Source organism: Alosa sapidissima, chromosome 7 (assembly GCF_018492685.1).
Source record: "Alosa sapidissima isolate fAloSap1 chromosome 7, fAloSap1.pri, whole genome shotgun sequence".
NCBI classification, from domain to species: domain Eukaryota; kingdom Metazoa; phylum Chordata; class Actinopteri; order Clupeiformes; family Clupeidae; genus Alosa; species Alosa sapidissima.
In genome coordinates this window covers 30,190,077-30,196,155 of record NC_055963.1, presented here as the reverse complement: position 1 = coordinate 30,196,155, position 6,079 = coordinate 30,190,077, and the positions used below count along the sequence as shown (strand labels likewise).

Here is a 6,079-nt window from a genome sequence, read left to right as displayed (position 1 = left end):
TCACGCTTTGATGGTATTTCAAAAACTGCATTACTTTTCGGCACTACAGGTACCTGCATGCAATATATAATCTGATTTTAATTCTCCTTTTTATGTAAACCCCTCTACATTTTGGTTGAGTGTCAAATGTTTTCAAAAGTGAATGTGTCACCGTTGTTTTATAGAATGTAGCCCTACAGTACAAGGGACAGAATTGCTGTTGTAACAGTTTTAGTAGCAACATGAAATTGCTGCCATTGTTCAATAAAATATTTGACATAAATGTCCTTTGGCTACAAATGTCTTAGAATAAAATAGATGTACAAATACAGTCAAAAAAGCATAGAAAGGACATAAACAGCAAATAAATGTTCAGTCCTGTTCTATATTTCATCCGTGACAACAGTTCTTTCTCCTCTTCTCTCTTCTTCTCACTCCCCTTCCTTTTTTTCTCCCTTTCCCTGGTCCAGCTTCTCTTTTGCCAGGTTCAGATTCTGCACTGCCTGGTCCAGTTTTACGTCCCTCTGGTCCTCTCCCTCATGTCCCATTCTTCTCCCTTGTCCAGACATTTTCTCTCTTTCCCTGTTTTACTGGACATTAGGTTTTCAGTTCTGGCATGTCTGGTTGTGTGCACACATCATGTTTGGAGTTTTGAAAACGTGATGACCGACTGGACAAAACAATGCCAGCCATTGAAAAAAAACTGTATGGCAAAAACACGTATCCTTGACTTGTACCATTCAACCAAGCCATCAGTCATTTTGAGTGACACATACAGTGTGGGAAAAGTGATTTGACAACAAAGTGTTTTTGTTCAAGATTTAGTCCAGGAGTCTGTGTATGTGGACTAATAATGTCCTTGTGTTTGCTTGTAGTTCAGTTTGCACTATGAGTTATAATTTCTCCCTCTAACCTCAGTTTGATCAGATATATAATTGTGTTTATTTTGCTACTTAAAACTCTTTAAATGCTGCAGTGTAAACTCAGTGAGAGCGAGGACACAATCACATCACAATTACCATGTATTGAAATTCGCTTGTCACAGTTCTCTTGAAATGAATTAATTACATTTTCTCTCAGAGAATAAAGTAACAAAAATACCAATTAATTAGCTTTTATTATTATCTTAGCAATAATTAGGCTGTGAGGTTTGTGGAGAATGATTAATTAAGCATTCCCATCCGCCACTGTTTAACTTTGTTGTGTTTGCCAATCAGGTTGGATTGTTGGGAAGTGTGTGTGTGTGTGTGTGTGTGTGTGTGTGTGTGTGTGTGTGAGATGGCGAGACATGTAGGAGTTTCAGCTCCAAAAAGGTTCTGTTCCTCCTCTAACCACGGTGATTCTGTTTGAATGTGTAAAAGCGAGCCAACACAATCTGTTTCCTCTCGGGAGACGTGCAGTTCAGAGAGCTTGGCTCTCCAATCTCATATCTTTCATCTGGCTCACACTACCCGTGCACCAGGACACGAGGGTTCAAAGGCCCATTGTGACCACTGCGTGTAGGATAGAGATGGAGGCAGCAGAAAGGTAAAAGGTGGGAGGAAGGAAGTGGACAGTTTCAAAAGTTTTGATGAGGCGGAATTCAGAGACTCCAAGATTTTGGAGAGCTCGAACAGAAAGGTTCAGCGGAAATGGCAGAAAATTGAGGTCATTTGAAGAAAGCTTTTTACCTGAAAATGCTGCACAGTGTCACTTCAAAGGTGACTGTGCAAAGAGTTCAACTAAGTGCTGATGGACTTCACCTGTAACATGACTTGGTTGTCAGACTTAGTAGTAAATGTTTTCATTGATTTATGATTGACATGTTAATAAAAATAAAAATGTTACTTATGAAGCCTACACCAAAGATATATCTGATATGGATATCACAATTGTAAAAATGTGTGCGCACATATGCATTTTGGGGGGTGTGGGTAGAACAACTTATTCATTGATAGAGGAAAAGTGTGTAGACACAATGACTGCTGATCAGTTAAGAGGTACTTGATGAGCACAATGGATCTGACATGAAATTCACCATCTCACCACTAGTAGTCTCTCTTTATGTGCACTGCACACACATGCATGATTCCAACAGCCAAAATTAACTGACATGTCTTGTACAATGAGAAGTATGTAATGTACTTAGGGTAAAATAAATATTTTCTAATATTTTTTTTAATTTAGGCAACATGTCTTGAATTTCCATTTTTTAAAAACATGATATTTAATCATTAAAATGTTACTGAGCAGTAAAAGTGCCACAAATAAAGACAGGTCGGTCTGGAGTTGTTCCAATCCTAGAATCTCATAGCATGGGGTGTCTGTTTCTCTTCTCTGTTCTTTAATGACAAAATTTGACAATTTTACTACACTTCTTCATTAGTTTTTCAAGTTTCAGTTCCAAGCTCTGTGATGAAACTAATTAGCAAACAAGAACATACAATCTTATGATTCTAAATGTTTCTTCATTTGTTTAGTGAAATAATAAAGTGGGTGTACAGTACATGTCTGTGATTTAGTGCTACTCTTATTTCTACTGGCTTTTATAGTTGAATTGCAAAGCTGATTGTCTTTACTGTCATGTCTAATTAAATGATGGGAAAATAAGTATGACTGTCCTCACATATACTTCTCTTTGCACTCTCTGGAGCATTTTGGAGCCCGCCCTCTGTGTTCAATCAAAATACTTAGTTTAGCTTGACCACAAGCTGAACAATAGCTTTGATTGAAGAGCTTTACAATGGCTGCAAATGAGGAATTTATTACAGTGGTTTCAGCTATATCAGCTTTTGTATTGTGCTTTTATTGATTTATAAATTCTTTCCCCCCTTCTCTTTCCACATGGGCCGACTTCATGGTCTGTTTTTGGCTCTCACTACTAACTGCATATATGTCCCCAATCCACACTGCTCCAAGCAGACAGAATTACCACCTGATGTCCTAATTTAAACTCTGCCTTAGGAATCCCACTTTCCAGGAACAAAGACTGAACTGTTGGCCATCTTAGTGTAATGATATATTATCCACAGCCTTTTTTGGAGATGGATATTCTTCACCCCACCCTCCCTTGATGCACTCTGCCACAATAATGGGCTGCCCTTAATCTCATGAGAGCACTTGCTTGGTGTGGTAATGGTCATTCTCTCTCCTTCTATTGTCACTACATCTAGAAGCATCTGCTAAAGCCGCTACCTCCTGTTCACTATATTAAACCTGTTGAGGTGACGTAGAATTCTACGTGAACGTTCTATAGTTTCAGTGTTCTTAAAATTGTTTAATGGTAGAAAAGTCCCTGAGGCTAATTGTTACATCATGGTATAGAACTTTTTTCAAAAACGTTCTAATCACATATATTTTGTGATCGTACTCCCAGGGGCCCAGCTACATCTGATAACATATTTGTGACCGTACTCCTCAACAGGTTAATGATTTCATTAGCAGTTTTCAGTGAAATCCCGGGACGGGGCCTTAGTTTCAGTTGACAGGGCGCCAACCCACGACTCTTAAACTTCCCCTTACCCACCAGTGAGGAGTTACGTGTGTGTGTGTGTGTGTGTGTGTCTGTTGGAGCGGGGCGGGGGGAGAGTGTTGCTTTAGCCTCCTCGTGTGTGCCCTCAATCTCGTGGAGTGCCTGCTCTCACGCACACGCAGGGCAACGTGTCAAGTGCTCCCACCACGCACCGCTCATTCCATCAATTTGCGAAAGGTTACCCGCATGCTGGAACCTCTGTTTTTTCCCCCTCTCCCTAAACTCGAAAATAGCCACACACGGGTCAGCTTTAAAAGGGTGGTGTCATGAAATGGGAGCGAGTGGATTTCCCTGAACTTAGCGGCAAGCAAATCATGTAATCAGTCAAACTGTCAGATTTCATTCGCTAGCCAAGAAAACAACAGCAAAGGAGCAGCAGCTGCAGCAGCAGCAGCTACTGAGGTGTTGAAATGGACTCTATATACTGGCCCAAAGCTTTTGAAAAATGTCTGGATTTCTTGAAAGTATGGAGCTTGTTAATGACTGGAAATGTGAAGGCATGTGGAAGACAAGGGCAGGCAGGGGTACAGCTACACATTTTTTGAGGGTATGCAACAACAATTTTGGCGTCCCCCCCCCCCAAAAAAAAAAACACAGACAACTAAAGCAAAACAAAAGGCCAGTAATTTACACTATTACTGTAGCCTGGCGAGCCAGACCCACATTAAAATGTAGGGTCTGGGCACTCACCGTTTGCAGTGCTCAGTCCGAGGGGTGGGATAATCAGTTGTCTTTCAAATTCCCTCTGCACGCAATAGGACGCAATAGGATATTTGTTTTCAAGTAGCAGGGAATTCAAGCCAAACCGTTGCAACTCTGCCATCAATCATTATGTTAAGCCCACCAAACGACTCTATACACGATTTCAATGTCCTGATTAAGTTTCGATTTCTGGAGCTCACAAGCCAACGGAGAGTTGCTAGGGGCGCGTCTAGATTTCTAGGCTACTATTACTGTGCATCAGTGTGTAAATCTATATGTTTTAAAGAAATGCTGCCAATTTGATGTTTAACTTGATGAAGTATTGATAAATGGTGCATTGTCACTTTAAGAGAGTCTAAACGGTTCTCATAACGTCCTTTTGCCAGCTATTGCTCACAGAGGATAAGGCTGATAGGCCTACTCTAGCCTTGTTTGTTTGCGCCACATTGACAACACAATATTAAAGGAAAATTCCGGTATTTAGCACTTTGAGTCCCTTTTCTGGTTTGTTTTGGATGAATTAGAGTGGTGGACACCGAAATTTTGACTATTGATCCTGTCTCGACTTTTCTGACCTATGTCTATGGATTGGGTCTCCTGTAGTGGATATAAGTTGTAGATGCATACCCCTTTACCCCTTTGAGCTATTCTATCAATTCCTGTGGTCTTTTAAAGAGGACATCCTGGGCTTTCTAATGATATATCATGTTGCTGGGAACCTCTTTCTTGTTCTCAAAAATGGTTGACATCAAAACAAGCACATTTTATGGAAGGAGGAGTAGGGTGACCAGATGAGATTGGCTGAAATTCGGGACGTTTTTTTTTTCGCGGGGGGGGGGGGGGGGGGGGGTGGTAGGCCTACAGCTAATTTTCAAACCTGTAACCTGTACCAAAACACATTTTTATTCAAACATCAAGTCTGCCTCAAAATACAACAGAGAAATCATGAACTCAAAATGTCATTGTGGGGGAAAAAAAAGAAAAAAAAAGCAATGACTGCTTAACAGTGCAAATCAGACCTTTCAGAATAAGGATAATAGCCTAACGCTAATAACAAGCCTTGCCAAAAGTATGGGTCATTAAGTAAGAATACAAAATAATTGTTAGATTTAGTAGATTATGTTAAAACGACATGGACATTAGGCCGAACTTCCGACGTATTTTTTTTGCACACAAGCTGGCTCTGCCTGCTGCGCTGCTTGCACATTCAATGTCCTCGGCTTCGCGAAATCAGTGCATATTCGCGCCTAATTATAGAACGTCAAAAAGAAACAAAGTAGCCGGGCTGCATCCAGACACTTAGCTGCCGTCGGGGGCTGCATGCAGTCGACTCAACCTCTCTACGGACAGTTTTTAATGTTTATCAGAAAATAACTACTCAGTATTCTGATTGAGTATAATTTTCGGGACAATTAGGGCAGGATTCGGGATTCGGGACAACTGCTTGGATATCGGGACTGTCCCGAATTTTTCGGGAGGTCTGGTCACCCTAAGGAGGAGAGATAGATAGAAGTCAAATAGTGTCTTCTTATTAAGCATTCATTATGATGGCAATATGTGGTCTTGTTAATGGAAATGTCAGGAATCATGTGATTAATTTGGAAAGAAGTTAAGTTATTTACATTTGAAATATTAGTGACTTTATGAATGTCCATTATAATGGACACCAGGACCAAAATACTTTGATTTTTTGGGAAATTTAGGAGATCATTTGTATAGGATGAATGGGGGGGGGGGGGGGGGGGCTCTCAGATTTGGAGCTCTCAGGTGATGAGTGAGTGAAACAGAGATGAGGACTATGAACCTGTGCCTCAAGAAGATAGCGAGGAAGAGTAAGGCTAAAAAAGAATTATCGCAGATGAAAGAAAAACATGAAAATGAAATGAA

The 6,079-nt window shown here is 40.5% G+C and overlaps 1 long non-coding RNA gene across 1 annotated transcript; it reads left to right on the top strand.

Annotated features, from left to right (window-relative positions):
* Nucleotides 1–297: 297 nt before the first annotated feature.
* On the top strand, nucleotides 298–5,360 carry LOC121713032. The gene is made up of 3 exons (XR_006032724.1): nucleotides 298–310; nucleotides 2,092–2,094; nucleotides 5,281–5,360. It is a non-coding gene; the product is annotated as an uncharacterized LOC121713032 (long non-coding RNA).
* Nucleotides 5,361–6,079: the final 719 nt, after the last annotated feature.